Source organism: Spinacia oleracea, chromosome 6, assembly GCF_020520425.1.
Source record: "Spinacia oleracea cultivar Varoflay chromosome 6, BTI_SOV_V1, whole genome shotgun sequence".
Classification (NCBI taxonomy): Eukaryota; Viridiplantae; Streptophyta; class Magnoliopsida; order Caryophyllales; family Amaranthaceae; genus Spinacia; species Spinacia oleracea.
The window spans coordinates 56,098,950-56,120,865 of record NC_079492.1 but is presented as its reverse complement, the minus strand read 5'-3'; positions in this window follow the sequence as shown (position 1 = coordinate 56,120,865).

Below are 21,916 nucleotides of genomic sequence, written 5' to 3'. Positions count from 1 at the left end.
AACCATGTGCTCTCGTCGTAACTTATGACACGTTACCTCTCGTCATAAGTCTATTGCTCTCGTCATGACTTGCAAGCCGTCATCCTAAAGCTCTCGTCATGACTCATGCCTAGCAAGATGTTGGAGCTTAAAATCGCTCACAACCATGTGCCCTCGTCGCAACTTATGACACGTTACCTCTCGTCATAAGTCTATTGCTCTCGTTATGACTTGCAAGGCGTCGTACTAATGCTCTCGTCATGACTCATGCCTAGCCACATGTTGGAGCTCAAAATCGCTCACAACCATGTGCTCTCGTCGTAACTTATGACACGGTACCTCTCGTCATAAGTCTAGTGCTCTCGTCATGACTTCAAGCCGTCATCCTAAAGCTCTCGTCATGACTCATGCCTAGCCACATGTTGGAGCTTAAAATTGCTCACAACCATGTGCCATCGTCGCAACATATGACACGTTACCTCTCGTCAAAAGTAAAATGCCTTCGTCATGACTTGCAAGGGGTCGTCCTAATTCTCTCGTCATGACTCATGCCTAGCCACATGTTGGAGTTCAAAATCTCTCACAACCATGTGCTCTCGTCGTAACTTATGACACGTTACCTCTCGTCATAAGACAATTGCTCTCGTTATGACTTGCAAGGCGTCGTACTAATGCTCTCGTCATGACTCATGCCTAACCACATGTTGGAGCTCAAAATCGCTCACAATCATGTGCTCTCGTCGTAACTTATGACACGTTACCTCTCGTCATAAGTCTATTGCTCTCGTTATGACTTGCAAGGCGTCGTACTAATGCTCTCGTCATGACTCATGCCTATCCACATGTTGGAGCTCAAAATCGCTCACAACCATGTGCTCTCGTCGTAAATTATGACACGTTATCTCTCGTCATAAGTCTATTGCTCTCGTCATGAGTTGCAAGCCGTCATCTAAAGCTCTCGTCATGACTCATGCCTAGCCACATGGTGGAGCTTAAAATCGCTCACAACCATGTGCCCTCGTCGCAACTTATGACACGTTCCTTCTCGTCATAAGTAAAATGCCTTCGTCATGACTTGCAAGGCGTCGTCCTAATGCTCTCGTCATGACTCATGCCTAGCCACATGCTGGAGCTCAAAATCGCTCACAACCATGTGCTCTCGTCGTAACTTATGACACGTTACCTCTCGTCATAAGTCTATTGCTCTCGTCATGAATTGCAAGCCGTCATCCTAAAGATCTCGTCATGACTTATGCCTAGCAACATGTTGGAGCTTAAAATCGCTCACAACCATGTGCCCTCGTCGCAACTTATGACAAGTTACCTCTCGTCATAAGTCTATTGCTCTCGTTATGACTTGCAAGGCGTCGTACTAATGCTGTTGTCATGACTCATGCCTAGCTACATGTTAGAGCTCAAAATCGCTCACAACCATGTGCTCTCGTCGTAACTTATGACACGGTACCTCTCGTTATAAGTCTATTGCTCTCGTCATGACTTGCAAGCCGTCATCCTAAAGCTCTCGTCATGAGTCATGCCTAGCCACATGTTGGAGCTTAAAATTGCTCACAACCATGTGCCGTCGTTGCAACTTATGACACGTTACCTCTCATCAAAAGTAAAATGCCTTCGTCATGACTTGCAAGGCGTCGTCCTAATGCTCTCGTCATGACTCATGCCTAGCCACATGGTGGAGCTCAAAATCGCTCACAACCATGTGCCCTCGTCGTAACTTATGACACGTTACCTCTCGTCATAAGTCAATTGCTCTCGTTATGACTTGCAAGGCGTCGTCCTAACGATCTCGTCATGACTCATGCCTAGCCACATGTTGGAGCTCAAAATCTCTCACAATCATGTGCTCTCGTCGTAACTTATGACACGTTACCTCTCGTCATAAGTCTATTGCTCTCGTTATGACTTGCAAGGCGTCGTATTAATGCTCTCGTCATGACTCATGCCTATCCACATGTTGGAGCTCAAAATCACTCACAACCATGTGCTCTCGTCGTAACTTATGACACGTTATCTCTCGTCATAAGTCTATTGCTCTCGTCATGACTTGCAAGCCGTCATCTAAAGCTCTCGTCATGACTCATGCCTAGCCACATGTTGGAGCTTAAAATCGCTCACAACCATGTGCCCACGTCGCAACTTATGACACGTTCTCTCTCGTCATAAGTAAAATGCCTTCGTCATGACTTGCAAGGCGTCGTCCTAATGCTCTCGTCATGACTCATGCCTAGCCACATGTTGGAGCTCAAAATTGCTCACAACCATGTGCTCTCGTCGTAACTTATGACATGTTACCTCTCGTCAGAAGTCTATTGCTGTCGTCATGAATTGCAAGCTGTCATCCTAAAGCTCTCGTCATGACTCATGCCTAGCAACATTTTGGAGCTTAAAATCGCTCACAACCATGTGCCCTTGTCGCAACTTATGACACGTTACCTCTCGTCATAAGTCTATTGCTCTCGTTATGACTTGCAAGGCATCGTACTAATGCTCTCGTCATGACTCATGCCTAGCCACATGTTGGAGCTCAAAATCGCTCACAACCATGTGCCCACGTCGCAACTTATGACACGTTTTCTCTCGTCATAAGTAAAATGCCTTCGTCATGACTTGCAAGGCGTCGTCCTAATGCTCTCGTCATGACTCATGCCTAGCCACATGTTGGAGCTCAAAACTGCTCACAACCATGTGCTCTCGTCGTAACTTATGACACGTTACCTCTCGTCATAAGTCTATTGCTCTTGTCATGAATTGCAAGCCGTCATCCTAAAGATCTCGTCATGACTTATGCCTAGCAACATGTTGGAGCTTAAAATCGCTCACAACCATGTGCCCTCGTCGCAACTTATGACAAGTTACCTCTCGTCATAAGTCTATTGCTCTCGTTATGACTTGCAAGGCGTCGTACTAATGCTCTTGTCATGACTCATGCCTAGCTACATGTTGGAACTCAAAATCGCTCACAACCATGTGCTCTCATTGTAACTTATGACACGGTACCTCTCATCATAAGTCTAGTGCTCTCGTCATGACTTGCAAGCCGTCATCCTAAAGCTCTCGTCATGAGTCATGCCTAGCCACATGTTGGAGCTTAAAATTGCTCACAACCATGTGCCGTCGTCGCAACTTATGACACGTTACCTCTCATCAAAAGTAAAATTCCTTCGTCATGACTTGCAAGGCGTCGTCCTAATGCTCTCGTCATGACTCATGCCTAGCCACATGGTGGAGCTCAAAATCGCTCACAACCATGTGCCCTCGTCGTAACTTATGACACGTTACCTCTCGTCATAAGTCAATTGCTCTCGTTATGACTTGCAAGGCGTCGTCCTAACGATCTCGTCATGACTCATGCCTAGCCACATGTTGGAGCTCAAAATCGCTCACAATCATGTGCTCTCGTCGTAACTTATGACACGTTACCTCTCGTCATAAGTCTATTGCTCTCGTTATGACTTGCAAGGCGTCGTATTAATGCTCTCGTCATGACTCATGCCTATCCACATGTTGGAGCTCAAAATCGCTCACAACCATGTGCTCTCGTCGTAACTTATGACACGTTATCTCTCGTCATAAGTCTATTGCTCTCGTCATGACTTGCAAGCCGTCATCTAAAGCTCTCGTCATGACTCATGCCTAGCCACATGTTGGAGCTTAAAATCGCTCACAACCATGTGCCCACGTCGCAACTTATGACACGTTATCTCTCGTCATAAGTAAAATGCCTTCGTCATGACTTGCAAGGCGTCGTCCTAATGCTCTCGTCATGACTCATGCCTAGCCACATGTTGGAGCTCAAAATTGCTCGCAACCATGTGCTCTCGTCGTAACTTATGACATGTTACCTCTCGTCAGAAGTCTATTGCTGTCGTCATGAATTGCAAGCCGTCATCCTAAAGCTCTCGTCATGACTCATGCCTAGCAACATTTTGGAGCTTAAAATCGCTCACAACCATGTGCCCTTGTCGCAACTTATGACACGTTACCTCTCGTCATAAGTCTATTGCTCTCGTTATGACTTGCAAGGCATCGTACTAATGCTCTCGTCATGACTCATGCCTAGCTACATGTTGGAGCTCAAAATCGCTCACAACCATGTGCTCTCGTCGTAACTTATTACACGGTACCTCTCGTCATAAGTCTATTGCTCTCGTCATGACTTGCAAGCCGTCATCCTAAAGCTCTCGTCATGACTCATGCCTAGCCACATGTTGGAGCTTAAAATCGCTCACAACCATGTGCCCTCGTCGCAACTTATGACACGTTAGCTCTCGTCATAAGTAAAATGGCTTCGTCATGACTTGCAAGGTGTCGTCCTAATGCTCTCGTCATGCCTCATGCCTAGCCACATGTTGGAGCTCAAAATCGCTCACAACCATGTGCTCTCGTCTTAACTTATGACACGTTACCTCTCGTCATAAGTCTATTGCTCTCGTCATGACTTGCAAGCCGTCATCCTAAAGCTCTCGTTATGACTCATGCCTAGCAACATGTTGGAGCTTAAAATCTCTCACAACCATGTGCCCTCGTCGCAACTTATGACACGTTACCTCTCGTCATAAGTAAAATGCCTTGGTCATGACTTGCAAGGCGTCGTCCTAATAATCTCGTCATGACTCATGCCTAGCCACATGTTGGAGCACAAAATCGCTCACAACCATGTGCTCTCGTTGTAACTTATGACACGTTACCTTTCGTCATAAGTCTATTGCTCTCGTCATAAGTAAAATGCCTTCGTCATGACTTGCAAGCTCTCGTCCTAAAGCTCTCGTCATGACTCATGCCTAGCCACATGTTAGAGCACAAAATCGCTCACTCAGGTGATCTAGTCGTAACTTATGACATGTTGCCTCTCGTCATAAGGTACTAGTTGTAACACTTACGACATTTTCAAAGGGTATTTACCTTGCAAAAAGATAAGACCCCCTTTGAGGGGCAAATGATGTGGCATAAAATAGCCAGACACCATGGCCCAATGATAACTTGCCAGGTCTTCTCTATGATGACAAATCAACAACTCAATCAAGTGGATTTGCCAATGTTGCACCATTCCATAATACTCTTATACACATTCCAAACACGTTCAAACTGGCCCAAGGCCCAATTAATGTTATTTCTCACATCTGATGTGACACTTGTCATTCCAAGAACGTTCAGCCAATCATAGACTTTCTCCATTAGGGTTTTCCTTATGTCAAAGGCCTTATAAATACCCTCACTTTCCAAGACAAAGGATCAGATTTTTCTCTCCCCAAGAGATGGCATATTGAAGAGCGTAACAACTCTCTCTCTCTCTCTCTCTCTAAACTCTTTCCCTCTCTAAACTCTCTCTCTTTCTAAAAGCTTATACTTACTTAAGCATCGGAGGGAATATTCCGAAAGGAATATTCTTGTTTTGTAGGTGGCACATCGGACTGGGTAAGCTATGGACCGCATATCTCCTCGTCATCAAGACTCGGAAAAACACCCACAGCATTAATATATACAATTCAATACAAAATCAAACGCTCTAATAATTAAAGAATAAATCTAAAATAAAATTCATCCAAAATCAAACACTAATTTAAAATAAAATTCAATCCAAAATCAAACATTAATCCAATATTGGAGCGCCACGTAGGAAATCTAATGGTTTCGGCCAATGAAAAATAAGAATTCAAAATTATTTTTGAATTAGAAAATCGAATGCAACGTAGATAAATAATTAGGTGCCACGTAGATATTTTTATTAATGAATTATTAATATTTCTTATAAACAATTTCATCCAAAATCAAACACTATAATAATTAAAAAATAAATCTAAAATGAAATTAAATCCAAAAACAAAAAAAATCAATCTAATCTAATATATAAAATATAACAGTTGATATATAGGAGTTTTATTGTAACGTAACAATTTAATAGAAACCGTGCATCGCACTGGCTAAAATCTAGTTTGTTAATAGGACAAATGAGACGGAGAGTGCTTATATACAAAGCAACGTGAAACAGCAGCTCTAACAACTTGAGCCTAACAACCTCTAACAAAATTTTTAAAATAATAATAAAATATAAATAGTGATGTCATAAATCCTATACCTCCCCCTTCAAGCTGGACCATAGAAATAAGTCCAAGCTTGGTAGAAAGTATTTTGTGTTGAGAGGAAGCTAGAGGTTTTGTAAGTAAATCGGCAAGTTGATTAGAGCTTGATACATGAGCAGTTTTGATGAAACCAGCTTCAACTTGTTCACGTACATAGTGCATATCACGCTTTACATGCTTGGTTTTATCATGAAACATGGGATTCGGAGCAAGATGTTCAGCAAAGGTGTTGTCACATTACAAAGGAACATGCAAAGGAATAGTGATCTGAGGATCCTATATGACTCCTTTAATCCAAACAAGCTCACTGGCAGTAGCAAACATACTTATGTATTCTGCCTCAGCTGAAGATTTGCTAACACTGCGTTGTTTCTTGGTTTTCCAAGAGATCAAATTGCTGCCTAAGAGATCTGCTACTGAATTGGCAAGAGCTCCAATCTGCATCACTGTAAGCAGATAGTTAAGCTTCAGAGTGAGCAGATCGAATACCATATCTCATCATCAAGAGTACTTTTCAAGTACTTCAAGACATGAAGAGCAACTTTAAGTGTGGAACTCGAGGAGTGTGAACAAATTGACTAAGATGTTGCACACTATATGATAAATCTGGTATGGTAATTCCAAGATATAACAATCTTCCAACAAGTCTTCTATATACATCAGGTTCATCAAGGAGATCACTTGTATCTGTGGATAACTTTAAACCACAAGACAAAAGGGGCAAAAGCAGCAACACAATCTTCCATTCCTGCATCAGTTAAGATATCCTGGATATATTTTCTTTGAGAAAGAAATATGCCTTTGTCATTTCTGTGTACTTCAATGCCAAGAAAATAACAGAGTTGTCCAAGATCCTTAATAGTGAAAGCTTGATCTAGTGAAACTTTGACTTATTCAATTTGGGTTACAGAAGTACCAGTATCCAGAATGTCATCAATGTTAGGTTATGATACATATAACTGAATATAAATCATGCGGAAAAACCATTAAAGCCAGGAATCCAAATTCATTGCCACATAACAATTAGCATAATTAGGATGCATACTCTTTGTAGCGTGCCTTCCCTTGCTGCGCCCGAGCCGAACAAGAACAAGTCTTTAGGACTCCAAGTGTCGTCCCTCCATAGAAAGTCCACAGCACGTCCGGATCCGCCTTAAGCTTGACTAACTAGAATCGCCCTTAAGGTACTACAAATTTTCGCCAATATGGGGCAAAATAGATGACTGAATTTTTGCTCAAAAATTCTCTCTTTTTGAATACTTAAAACTCGTTATAAATTGTGAGCATTAATCACATATTTATAGGCTATGGAAAAGGTAATTGAATCCTACTAGGATACGAATTAATTAACTAGAATCTAATTAAAACTCTATTAATTAATTTATCCATTAGGAATAGGAATTTAATCATTAAACGAATCCTACACGATTTAGGTTTCGTACGGAAGCACAAACACTACACAAGAATGACCCGCATGCGCGCAGGCCATGCCCGTGCACAGCCCACGCAGCCACTCAACCCACGCGAGCTTCGCAACCCACTGCTCGTAGCCTGCTCGCAGCCACGGCCTGCTGGGCCTGGCCTTGCGCTGGGCTTGGCCTTGCGTTGGGCCTGACGTGGCCTTGGTTGTTTGTGTGGATAGGAATAGGAATAGGAATTTAATCATTAAACGAATCCTACACGATTTAGGTTTCGTACGGAAGCACAAACACTACACAAGAATGACCCGCATGCGCGCAGGCCATGCCCGTGCACAGCCCACGCAGCCACTCAACCCACGCGAGCTTCGCAACCCACTGCTCGTAGCCTGCTCGCAGCGCGGCCTTGCTGGACGCGGGCCTGGCTTCGTGCTGGGCCTTCGTCTAGCAAGCTCGTCCGATGCTACTTCGTACGATGCGCTTCCTATTAATTTCCCGATTCATGAATTCATTTCCGATATGAACAATATTTAACATTTCCGATTCCGGAATTAATTTCCGTTTCGAACAAATATTTAATATTTCCGTTTCCGGAATTATTTTCCGATTCCGAAAATATTTCCGATTCTGACAATATTTCCGTTTCCGGCAATATTTCCGATTCCGGCAATATTTCCATTTCCGATAATATTTTCTGATACGTACCATGTTTCCATTTCCGGAAACATCTACGACTTGGATAATATTTATATTTCCGATACGATCCATATTTCCGTTTCCGGCAATATCATCGTTTCCGGAGTATTCACTATTTGCCTTTGACGATCTCTGCTCCCACTGAAACCAAGATCTGTCGATTCCGAATATTCATAGATGGAGTTTTTAATGCCATTAAATACTTGATCCGTTTACGTACTATTTGTGTGACCCTACGGGTTCAGTCAAGAGTAAGCTGTGGATTAATATCATTAATCCACTTGAACTGAAGCGGCCTCTAGCTCGACATACAGTTCACTTGATCTCATGAATTATTAACTTGTATAATTAATACCGAACCTCATTTATTAGACTTATCATTAAATGCATACTTGGACCAAGGGCATTATTTCCTTCAATCAACATAAACCAAAACAACCGAAAATTCTCCATCCCGAGTTCTAGTGAACAAAGAGTAATCTTGTTTCGACTGCTGAAAGTTCAAACATTGCAGAAACTTGCTTATTCTTTGTTCCACTTTCTGGAAGCTTGCCTTAAACCACATATGGACCTTTTGAGCTTGCAAACTTCATCTGGCTTAGCTTTGATATAACAAGGAGGAGGTTTCATATAGACTTCTTCATCAATGAATCCATGCAAGAGCAATTACTATTCTCATGAAGGAAATAATTCCCTTGGTCCTAGTATGCATTCAATGCTAAGTCTAATAAATGCGGTTCTGTTGGAAATCCTAGTGAGAAAACAAAAGAAAATGAGTGGGAAAATGTGGGAATATGAAAAGTCCCACATGGGAAAAACACAAACCATATTCAATGTTTATATTTGGGGGTTTGAGGGAAACATTTGTTTAAGAAAGCATGTGAGTGGCATGGGTGGTCACAACACACACACGCGCGCGCGCGCCGGGCCGGGCTCGGGCGAGGGCCGTGGGCCGTGGGCCTTGGGCCTTGGGCCTTGGGCCTTGGTACTTGGTACTTGGTACTTGGTACTTGGTACTTGGTACTTGGTACTTGGTACTTGGTACTTGGCGAATGCGGTTCGCGGGCGTGGGGTGGGTTTTGTGGGCCGGGTTATTCTTTTTGGTCAAGGGCGGTTTGATTAAGTCAGAAGACTTAATCAACCCACTAACTTTGGAAACTGCTCCATTAATCACGTCATTACTCCCCACTAGCCGTTTTATGACTGTTGCAGTTCCCCATTACTCCCGTAACTTCTCCACTAGCCGTTTTTTGCTGTTACAGCTTCCCAAAAGCCTCACTATAAATTCATCGTTCATTTCCACAAAAATATACAGAAACTTACAATCACATCTCTCTCTCAAATTCCTCTCTTTCTGGGCAAATATTCTGGTCTCCAATCGGGGATTGTGAGTGCACATAATTCTCGGTGTCGTGTAAACCCTGGAGGGCAACCGCAAGCGTTCTACTGCATCGGAGGTAGCGCGGAATTGTCTTTTAGAGCAGTGGTCCGGCCACGGCACGACAATTGTTTCAGTTCGTATTACGCAATATCCAGTTAAGTCGTTCCAATTACTTATTTAGCTAACAATCTAAAAGACAATTGTTCTGTTATGGCTATGAATATGTCGAAATTTCTTATTCCTGATATGTCGAAATTGGAACCTCTTGATGGGAAAAACTATAAACGTTGGGCTGTTAGGATGAGATTTTATTTGGAGCAAATTGATGTTGCGTATGTTATTTCTGATGTTGTGAAACCTGTTAATGATGATGAATTGCATGATTTTGAGGTTAAGTTTGCTAAGGATGATAGAACCTGTAAGGGAATGCTATTGCATCATATGTCGAATGTTTTGCTTGACATTTACATGGGCTATAATCATGCTAGGGATATTTGGGATGGTTTAGAGAAAAAGTATGGAACTGATGATGCCGGTACGAAACGTTATTGTGTTAGTAAATGGTTAGGTTTTCAAGTTGAAGATGATAAACCTATTATTGATCAGATTCATGCATATGAGAATATCTGTAGTGCTATGGCTGCCGAGGGTTTGAGTATATGTGATATAACTCTTGCTATTGTTTTAATTGAGAAACTGCCACCCTCATGGAAAGACTTTAGAAACCAGTTAATGCATAAGAAGAAAGACCTTACCCTAGAGGAACTCGTAGGTCACCTAAAAATTGAGGAGGAGAACCGTATTAAGGATAAGGGTCAATTTGTATTTTCTGGGTCTGCTAAAGCTAATCTGGTTGAACCTAGGGGCAATTTCTATTCTGATAAGTTTAAGGGGAAGGGCAGTCAGTTCAAGCCTCAAGGGAAAATTCAGAAGTATAAGTTTAAGGGTAACTGTTTTGAATGTGGGAAGGCTGGTCACAAGTCCAGGGATTGCAGGGTCAAGAAGAAGCCAGATCAGAATCAAGCTCACCTTGTTGAAGCAGTTGCTGATCCTAACAATTTCATTGCTGTTGTTTCAGAAGCTAATCTGGCAGGTGATGTTGCTGAGTGGATAGTTGATACAGGAGCAACCAGGCACATTTGCACCAACAAAGAAATGTTCACTTCCTACGAGAAGACTGATGGTGAAAATGTATTCATGGGTAACTCTGCTTCTGCAACTGTTCAAGGCAAAGGGAAGATCGTTCTCACTCTCACTTCTGGAAAAACACTCACTTTAACTAATGTTTTGCATGTCCCAGAAATGCGTAGGAATTTAATTTCCGGTAGTTTACTTATGAAAGCTGGTTTCAAGTTGTCCTTTGATTCTGATAGGCTAGTTATTACTCACAATGGGGAATTTATGGGAAAGGGTTTTTGTAATGGGGGGTTATTTACTCTTGATGTTTCCATTGAAATTATGAATAAGAAAGCTAGTACTCCTTCTGCTTATATTGCTGAGTCTATTGATTTATGGCATGCTAGATTGGGTCATGTTAATATTGCTTCAATTAAAAGACTCAAACAAATGAACATGATTCCAAGCTTTTCTAAAACTGATTTTGCAAAATGTGAAGTTTGTGTTGAAGCAAAATTTGCAAAGAAACCTTTTAAATCAATAGATAGACAGACAGAAGTACTAGAACTTGTTCATAGTGACTTGGGGGATTTTAAAAACTATGAAAGAAGGGGCGGTAAAAGATACTACATTACTTTTGTTGATGACTGCTCTAGATTCACCATGGTTTATCTTCTCAGGTCTAAGGATGAGGCTGAGGAGATGTTCCTCAAGTACAAGGCTGAAGTTGAAAACCAGCTAGACAGGAAAATCAAGAGACTTAGGAGTGATAGGGGGGGGTGAGTATGACCCTAACACTCTTAAGGCGTTTTGTGAACAGAATGGTATAGTTCACGAAACAACAGCTCCTTACACACCCGAACAAAACGGGATTGCTGAAAGGAAAAATAGAACTTTAAAAAATATGATGAATTCAATGCTTATTAGTTCTGGGCTTCCTGATAATATGTGGGGGGAAGCTATTCTTTCTGCTTGTCATGTTTTGAACAGGGTGCCTCACAAGAAGCTGGACAAGACCCCATATGAGCTATGGAAGGGTCGAGCACCAAGCCTGAAATACTTGAAAGTGTGGGGGTGCTTAGCAAAGGTTGTCTTACCTAGTTTCAAAAGAGACAAGATTGGTCCCAAAACGGTTGATTCTATCTTTATTGGTTATGCTTATCAAAGTTCTGCTTATCGTTTTTTAGTTAAAGGTGCTAACAACTCTTATGCAAGTGGTAACATTATTGAAGCAAGAGATGCTGAGTTTTTTGAAAACACTTTTCCTTTAAAGATCTCTTGCATTAGTAATGATGTACCATCCTCTAGCACCTCTAATGCTTTACCCATTGCTCCTTGTTCCACTACTAATAATGAGTCTGATTTAGAACCAAGGAGAAGCAAAAGGGCAAGAAAGGAAACAAGTTATGGTGATGATTTTGTTACTGCTTTCCTAACTGAACCTTTCTTGATTACTGATGATTTTGTGTATGTATTTATCCTAGAAGACGACCCTAGAACCTATGAAGAGGCAATGAGGTCGGTTGATGCAGTTTTCTGGAAAGAGGCCATTGATAGCGAACTTCAGTCAATCCTAAGTAATAATACTTGGGAATTGGTTGATCTGCCTAGAGGTTGTAAACCCATCACCTGTAAGTGGATTTTTAGAAAAAAGTTGAAATCATGTGGGTCCATTGATAAATATAAGGCCAGGATTGTGGTAAGGGGTTTTACTCAAAAACATGGCATTGATTATTTTGATACATACTCTCCTGTAACTAAGATTGCAACCATTAGAACCTTAATTGCTCTTGCATGCATTCATGATCTTGTTGTGCATCAAATGGATGTGAAAACTGCATTTTTAAATGGTGATTTAGATGAAGAGATTTATATGGTTCAACCTGAAGGTTTTGTTGTTCCAGGTCAAGAAAACAAAGTTTGTAAACTGGTCAAGTCATTGTATGGGCTTAAGCAAGCGCCTAAGCAATGGCATGACAAGTTTGACAAGACGATGACTAGTAATGGCTATCATGTAAATGAAGGTGATTCCTGCGTTTATTATAAACACGATTCTTCTGGTTGTGTGATTATTTGTCTTTATGTGGATGACATGCTAATTTTTGGTACTGATTTGGATCGAGTGAATGAAACAAAAGAATTCTTGAGTTCAAAATTTGAAATGAAAGATATGGGTGAGGCAGATGTGATTTTGGGAGTGAAAATTATTAGAACTCCAAATGGCATTTGTCTCATCCAAGCTCACTATGTTGAAATGCTTCTTAAAAAGTTTGATTCATTTTATGTCGATCCAATCAAGACCCCTTATGATATAAGCATTCATTTAAAGAAAAACAAAGGTGATCCTGTTTGTCAATCTGAGTATGCTAAAATTATTGGTAGTGTTATGTTTCTCATGAACTATACTAGACCTGACATTGCCTATTCTGTAAGTAGATTGAGCAGGTACACCCATAACCCAAGCAATGAGCATTGGGGTGCGTTAAGGCGATTGCTTAGGTACCTAAGGGGTACCATGGATTGGGGATTGCACTACTCCAAATTTCCAGGAGCATTGGAGGGTTATTGTGATGCCAACTGGGTATCTGGAAATGATGAAGTCAACTCCACTAGTGGTTATGTCTTCACCCTAGGGGGTGGAGCTGTCTCTTGGAAATCCTGTAAGCAATCTTGTACTGCTATCCTGTAAGCAATCTTGTACTCCACTAGTGAGGCCGCTTCCTATGAGAATTGCATGGGCTATTCTCTAGAGCACCTATGAGCATCCAGGTTATGGACGTATGGCCAGTATAATGCGTCACTTTTATTGGCGGAGATTCAGAATATCATACATGTTCAATTGTGTGCTTTGAGTAATGAGTTTCTAACCCCCTATTAAGTTCAATACGAAAGTCACTTGGTAGGAAAGAGATTCTAGCTTGAATGTCACTAAGTGTCAATTCAAGTCGCAAGACATTGACACCTATTCAATTGTTTGTTTTGCCCAGAAATTCAATTCTTTTACTTCTTTCTTTTTCTTCTCATCTTCGGGCCTGTGGGGGATTGTTGGAAATCCTAGTGAGAAAACAAAAGAAAATGAGTGGGAAAATGTGGGAATATGAAAAGTCCCACATGGGAAAAACACAAACCATATTCAATGTTTATATTTGGGGGTTTGAGGGAAACATTTGTTTAAGAAAGCATGTGAGTGGCATGGGTGGTCACAACACACACACGCGCGCGCGCGCCGGGCCGGGCTCGGGCGAGGGCCGTGGGCCGTGGGCCTTGGGCCTTGGGCCTTGGTACTTGGTACTTGGTACTTGGTACTTGGTACTTGGTACTTGGTACTTGGTACTTGGCGAATGCGGTTCGCGGGCGTGGGGTGGGTTTTGTGGGCCGGGTTATTCTTTTTGGTCAAGGGCGGTTTGATTAAGTCAAAAGACTTAATCAACCCACTAACTTTGGAAACTGCTCCATTAATCACGTCATTACTCCCCACTAGCCGTTTTATGACTGTTGCAGTTCCCCATTACTCCCGTAACTTCTCCACTAGCCGTTTTTTGCTGTTACAGCTTCCCAAAAGCCTCACTATAAATTCATCGTTCATTTCCACAAAAATATACAGAAACTTACAATCACATCTCTCTCTCAAATTCCTCTCTTTCTGGGCAAATATTCTGGTCTCCAATCGGGGATTGTGAGTGCACATAATTCTCGGTGTCGTGTAAACCCTGGAGGGCAACCGCAAGCGTTCTACTGCATCGGAGGTAGCGCGGAATTGTCTTTTAGAGCAGTGGTCCGGCCACGGCACGACAATTGTTTCAGTTCGTATTACGCAATATCCAGTTAAGTCGTTCCAATTACTTATTTAGCTAACAGGTTCTACATTAATTATACAAGTTAATAATTCAGTGAGATCAAGTGAACTGTATGCCTAGCTAGAGGCCGCTTCAGTTCAAGTGGAATTAATAATATTAATCCACAACTTACTCTTGACTGAACCCGTAGGGTCACACAAATAGTACGTGAATATATTAAGTAATTAAAGGAATTAAAAACTCCATTTATGGATATTCGGAATCGACGGATCTCGGTTCCAGTGGGAGCTGAAATCGTCAAAGGCAAATTATGAATACTCCGGAAACGATGATATTGCCGGAAACGGAAATATGGATCGTATCGGAAATATAAATATTATCCAAGTCGTAGATGTTGCTGGAAACGGAAACATGGTACGTATCGGAAAATATTATCGGAAATGGAAATATTGCCGGAATCGGAAATATTGCCGTGTAGACACCTAATTTGTATCTCCCCTTTGGGATGATGACGATAACATTATCCTTGCTAGGTAATTGGAGTAACTCCAGGCGGAAATCCCAATTGCTAAGAACATCTCCAAAATCCAAGGTCCAAAATCCAATCTCCGAGGCCGTTCCCCTCCCGGAACTCGGTACAAAATACAACTTCCAAAATCCAATTTTAAAATCCAAATACAATCTCAAATAGTGGACCATCCCATTGGTTTTACTAGGCCTTTTCCACTCAAAATCATATAAGGCAAGTCAAATTCGGGCGCCGACCCACAAAACCGAGCATGCCGGGCCCCGACCCGTAAAACCGGAATTCGAAAACCCGAGAAAGGCTTGTTTTTAGACGCTAAAAAATGCCTTAACCTCCAAGGAAATACAAGACGCCAAACCTAGTACAATTCGTACAACCGGTACAACACTACAAGACGAAACAAGGATGATTCCCCGTCCTTGCTTTGGCGGCATTCAAGCCACGTCAGCAGCGCGCAGCGCTGGCCTGGCGCCACGCGCTGGCCTGTGCTGGCTTTTTGCACCATTTCCTCCTATAAATACCCCTTATTTCCATCGAAAAAAGGGGGGCACAACAATACAACGTCGTAATTTTGACATTACGCCACTCAATACAACTCAAAACTCCTCAAAAATCAATACAAAAATTCCTAAAATCTAAGCAATTGGGAGCTCTTGCCTAAACCTAACTAGGTAAATCCGAATCCCATTTCAATCAATCATGCTATTTTGATTTCAAATGATTAGCAAGTTAGTGTTTTTTTCCATAAAAAACACCACTTGCAACAATCATACATGTTTTTTTTTCAAAAATACAAACTTTTTCAATATACAAAATACAAACTTTCAAGATTCAAGGATGTTCAAAGTTGCTTGCATTCATCTCTTTGAACTAGAATCACCTTCAAGTATGGAGTAATCAAAGGTGACACCTTTTTAGCATTTAAAGGTTTAGTCTTTTGAGATTCAAGACACCATTTTTCAATATACAAGTTCAAGTTTTCAAATTTCAAGATCCTACCATGTTTAGGGTTGTTCATAACTACCTCTCTAAACTAGGATCATTTCAAGTTCAAGTTTCAATCATTTCAAGTTCAAACATTTCAATACTCAAGCTTTAAATTTCAAGTCTAATATGCAAAATCTAGGACATTTGGTTTGAGCAACCTCTCCCAAGTCGAGATTTTTGGCTTTGAATTCGTGTCGGGCGCACTTATTTTTAAGGAGCCGCTTGGCGTTCGGATCTCATGTGCCCAAGTACAAGTTTCAATTATGCACATTTAAATATTGAAATTTCAATATCGCACCTTTTAATATCGCACTTTCAATATCGCACTTTCAATACCGCAATTTCAATATCGCACTTTCAACACCGCACTTTCAATATCGCAATTTCAATTCCGCACTTTCAATTCCGCATCTTTACTTGCCTAGTCCATTTCTAGGCAATGTGGACCTACTCCCTAGTACATTTCTAGGGGGTCTTGTATTTACTAATTCCTCACTTTATTTAGTATTGTGATGTTTCTTTATTTGCTTTATTGCTTTCATCACCGCACATGCTAAATACAACAAAATACAAAGGTTACATCACGCTTAACAAAGATAATTTCTTGGACAAACCGGCCTTAGGTTCCTTAAATTAATCTTTAAAGCAAAGTGACCACCATACAATTAGAAATTCTACTTGCTTTAATTCAAACCCACATAGTCTAATCTAGGGTATATTTTGGAAATAATGTTGTGCCAACGTACTTGAATATTTCTAAAGCTCGCCGAATAAGCATTTTTGTTCCCGAGCCCGGATCTCACCCATCCATTTCAAGGATTCAAGGCCTTATCCGAAAATAGAGTCATTTACAGTCTCTCTAAACGAGACCTTAAAATATAGTTTGGAGGCAACTCCTTCGAGGTGCAAAAATTCAAAATGGTTCTCTAAACGAGCCGGCCTCAAACCCCCCTTGTAGGAAACGGGAAAGTACAAAAATACCCCCTACAATTCTGGCGACTCCACTGGGGAGTTTCTAATTACAATTTCGAAAATGCGAGTAGATTTCGAGCAATCGGCCACTGATCTGCCGAAGTACTGGATGCCAGCATTGGCGCCAGGCGCAGCCCCTGCGCCCAACGCAACTGCCTGCATCCAGGACAGTGGCTCACAGTGGCCTGTCGCCCACTTTTGCTCAACTTTTCGTGTTGGGAGTTAGTCTGTTTTTGCATCTGGAAGGACGCTCCCAAACCTCGTGAATGAGTGCCGAAAAACGAGCTTTACAAATACAAATTCAAGTACGATTTCAATTTCAATTTCTAGGCATTTCATGCATTTTTCGAAAACCATATTGTGCAAAATGAATTTCTACCTTTGCCCAAACGAATGTGTTCTACATTCGGGCTAGCCCCGGGGGCAACGAAATGGTTACTCTCCATACGGTTCCCGACCAAAGTGTGTGACCATTTCCGCGCCTACTGAAACTTGGCATTTACTTGACATTCCCGATGTCAAGTATGGAGGCCGTCTGCCGACACACACTTCCCTTAGGCGGATGTGAAAGCTTGTCGCCGGATCCGTCTCTTAGCCGAGTACCTTTTGACACCCAAAGCCGACCACTTGCATCATACAAAACTTAGACCGACCTTAGGTTCAGAACTTTGCATGTCGCATTCATGTTCATGATTAGTGTGACAACGTGCTTGTAACACCCTAATAATTCCTTGCTTTTATAAAACCATTTTCCAACTTAAAATAAAGGAATTACTAAAGCATTACCGCCACCGTGATAACGGTTAAGGCTATTACCAGAATTACGCAGCGGAATTAAATGTCAACTAACTTTTTAAAAAAAACATAATAAATAAAATATCAAGGCCTCCTAATATTTGGAACCATAATGGCCCAAAAACCAAAGTATAAATAATTCAAACATAATTAAAATATTAAATAAAATAGTTTCAAAGAACGAAAACATGCAACTCTCTCAATCATCCCAAGCCACATGATTTCGATCGTACTTGTTCTACCAACCTGCTATATTAATCTACTCCCCAACAATGCAAGTGCAAATGATGGATCATCATAGGGCCATTAAGGCAAAGGCCATGACCAGAAACACCCAAAGCACGTAGTCAGCAAAAGCTGAGTACTTACAAGCATAGAGTAAATGAAACCAAAACATGCATCACTCACTAAGTACTAATCAACATGCAAAAGCCATATAATAATTAACAAACAATCATGAGATACAAGACTCGACTCTTGACTCGACTCTTGACTCACAATTTAATTAGAATAAGCTTTGAACGGGCCAAAAGAATAATCCACAAAGGGAAAAAGGTGATGGGAGCCAACCATACACCAAATATAATAATAAAAATAAAAATCGGGCCATACCGAGTGTCGGGCCATACCGACGGAATTCCTGCGCATAATATAAATGAAACAACGTCTTATATCATTAGTAGGAGTACGAGCTTTCCGGCAAGACTCCCCCCATTGTTCATACTCAAGGTATATACGTTCTAAGAGTTTTGAAGCTTGTTCTGGTTGCACTTTACGTTTATTAATATTTTATTAAAGGCGAACTCAAGACTCGACAACATGCACACATACAATTAATAAACAACAACCAAAACAAATCTTATTTTAATGCTTTAGGACTTGTGATCAACCAAGCAAGACACTTGTGATATTACTACCATGTTCCTCCGCACCAAAGTGAGACTCCACATCATGCACATTAACATGAGGGTTGTGCCCTTGCACGACAAATCCTAATTCATTTCATACATAATATTCCCAACTGAACCCTACATGTGCGGTGGCTTACGTGAGCTAACCCTTCACATGTGGTAAAATAAATAGTATGACGAGGTACATATAAATGGCTCAAAGTATGCTAGACATCCCGTACAATAGCATACAAATAAATAATCCATCCCTTGCATGTGAATTGAACCATACATGCATAAATATTGAACAACATGATTGACAATGAAATTCATACTCATAATAATTTCAACATGCTTGTTCAACAATTAATCCAACAAATCCAACATCACAAATCACATGCTCGTTCATCAAAATAAACATGATTCCACATAATGTAATTCACATCATCAACAATCATGTAATGTCATTGATAAAAAGGTGTGATCGCCCTAGACTTGTACGTACCTTGAATACCTAAGCGTAGGGGCCACTTTGCAATAACGAGCACTCAAGTAGAACTCACCTCCTATCATCAAATAATGAAACTTAAATTATTTCCATGTTCATTAAATTTCCAGCAACTTTATAAGAGCTAAAACTTCCTTTAGACTTTAGAATTCAATCGTTTTTCAATAATAAAGTCGTCTCAATTTGGAAAATCAATCCCTAGTACAAAAACATACTTTTTCCGCATTTAAAATCAATAAAAATCAACACTTTAAACCTTTATTCAAATCTGAAAATATAATTGATTATCATAATTAAAATCATCACCTAATTATGCTAATCAATTGACTCATTAGGTCTAGGTTAAAACCCTAACTTGAAAATCCCAATAACACTAGTTTAATATCATAAAAATCCATGCTTTAATAAATAAAAAAATCTGAAAATTCATCCTTTAATAATTAAAACAAACCTAATGAATCACAACACACAAATCCTCAAACCACGGTATTCATAACCGGTTCCCAGCATTTTAATTACTTAAAAGAATATTAATATAATAATCTAAAATACGGAATTTAAATAGAATAGGTAAGGAAGAAGAGAATTATACCAATCCGGCCTATAGCACGGAACAATCACGAATTAGGGTGATTGGGCGAAAAAGGAATTGAATTACGAACACGAACAACACACACACACACACACGTCGTGTGTGCGCGCGCGCGGGCGAGAAGGGCGACGAGCAGGGGCTGCACGCAGGGGCTTGGGCGCGAGGGCTGCAGGCGCGCGCTGTGCGCGAGGAGAGAGCGAGAGAAGGCGAGTGTGAGCGCTGGCACGCGAGGGCGAGAGAGGGAGTGTGGGTGTGGCTGGCGCGGGCAACCCACACAGCAGCAACAACAACAGCGCAGCAGCAACGCGAGGCGCGCTGGCTGGGCTCGAACAAGAGGGAGGGGCGAGCAACAAGGGGCGAGCAGCACACGAGCAACACACGAGGCACGACCGTGCTCGTGCTGTGCGTGCGGGCGGACCGAGCCAAAGAGGAGAGAGAGAGAGGAGTGTTGGGCAAGAAATCATAAAGGGGCTTTATGAAATTTTAGGGGTTTAATTAATGATGAGGAGTCCTATTTATAGGCTCCATAATCCCTTGATGGGCTAGGCTTAGGATATTTGAGTTGGGCTTAGGAATTAAATGAATTGGGCTAGTTTAGGATTTAAATTGAACTGTTTGGATTGGGCTCGTTTAATAAAACGAATTGGACTTTTTATTGAAAACCCGAAGCTTTAAAAATCATTTGCAACTCATTTAATTTCCCGACTCAAGAATTAAATTCGTTTCATAATTAATTAAAATAATAAATATTCTAATTAATTAAAATACATTAAATACATTTAAATATTATTTAAATGCTAATAAATCGTAAAATGCTTTATAAATATAATAAAATATATTTATAAATATTATAAAAATACGAGGTATTACAGTCTACCCTCCTTAAAAGAAGTTTCGTCCCGAAACTTGGGTTCGGAAATCCAAAATTCAACTCAACTTGAGACTTTCTGAGACTTTTCAATACGTTCATTTACAAAAGTTTTAAGTTGTTGTACTGTTTACATGATTAAACAGGACAATAATAAGTGCAAATTCAATAGAAAGCACTAATTTAAGCATAAAATAGGGGAAAACAAGGTAAAAAGCACGAAATTCTACCGCACTCTACCCCCCTTAAAAGACACGAGTTACGACCCCGTAACTCAACTAACCTCGGGAAAAAGCTCGGGATATTTCTTTCTCATTTCGTCCTCCGCTTCCCAAGTGGCTTCCTCAGATTCTTGATTAGACCACAACACTTTGACAATTTTCACATCTTTAGTACGCGTACTACGCACTTTGCTATCAAGGATTTTGACAGGTCTTTCCTCAAAGGTTAGACTTTGGTTTAATTCTATGGTCTCCGGTTGCAACACATGCGATTTATCCGGGATATATTTCCTTAACTGAGATATGTGGAACACATTATGCACTCTATGCAAGTCCATAGGCAAGGCTAGTCTATAAGCTACCTTTCCGATTCTTTCTAAGATCTCATATGGGCCTATGTACTTAGGGCTTAACTTCCCTTTCTTCCCAAATCTCATGACACCTTTCATTGGTGACACTTTGAGCAACACTTTATCACCTATGTTGAACTCTTCATCCCTACGTTTCAAGTCTGCATAACTATTTTGGCGATCCTGCGCCGCTTGAATCTTTGATTGGATGGTTCGGATTTGGTTCATGGTGTCCTCTATCATTTGAGGTCCCAACACTGCGGTTTCACTAATATCGTTCCAACAAAGTGGACTTCTACACTTTCGTCCATACAAAGCCTCAAATGGTGCCATTCCAATGCTAGCATAATAGCTATTGTTATAGGAAAACTCAATCAAATCTAGGCTATCTTCCCAACTTCCTTGGAAATCAATAACGCATGCCCGAAGCATGTCCTACAGGGTTTGGATAGTCCTTTCAGTTTGTCCATCCGTGGCTGGGTGGAAGGCTGTACTCATTTTCAATGTTGTACCAAAGCTCTTCTGTACACTTTTTCAGAAATTCGAAAGAAACCTTGAATCCCTATCTGATACGATATCCTTAGGAACTCCATGTAACCTCACAACATTCTTAATGAAGGCTTTAGCAAGTTGTTCCATTTTCGAGGTATCCTTCATTGGTATAAACACTGCTGACTTGGTCAACCTATCTACCACAACCCAAATTGTATCATTCCCAGTCT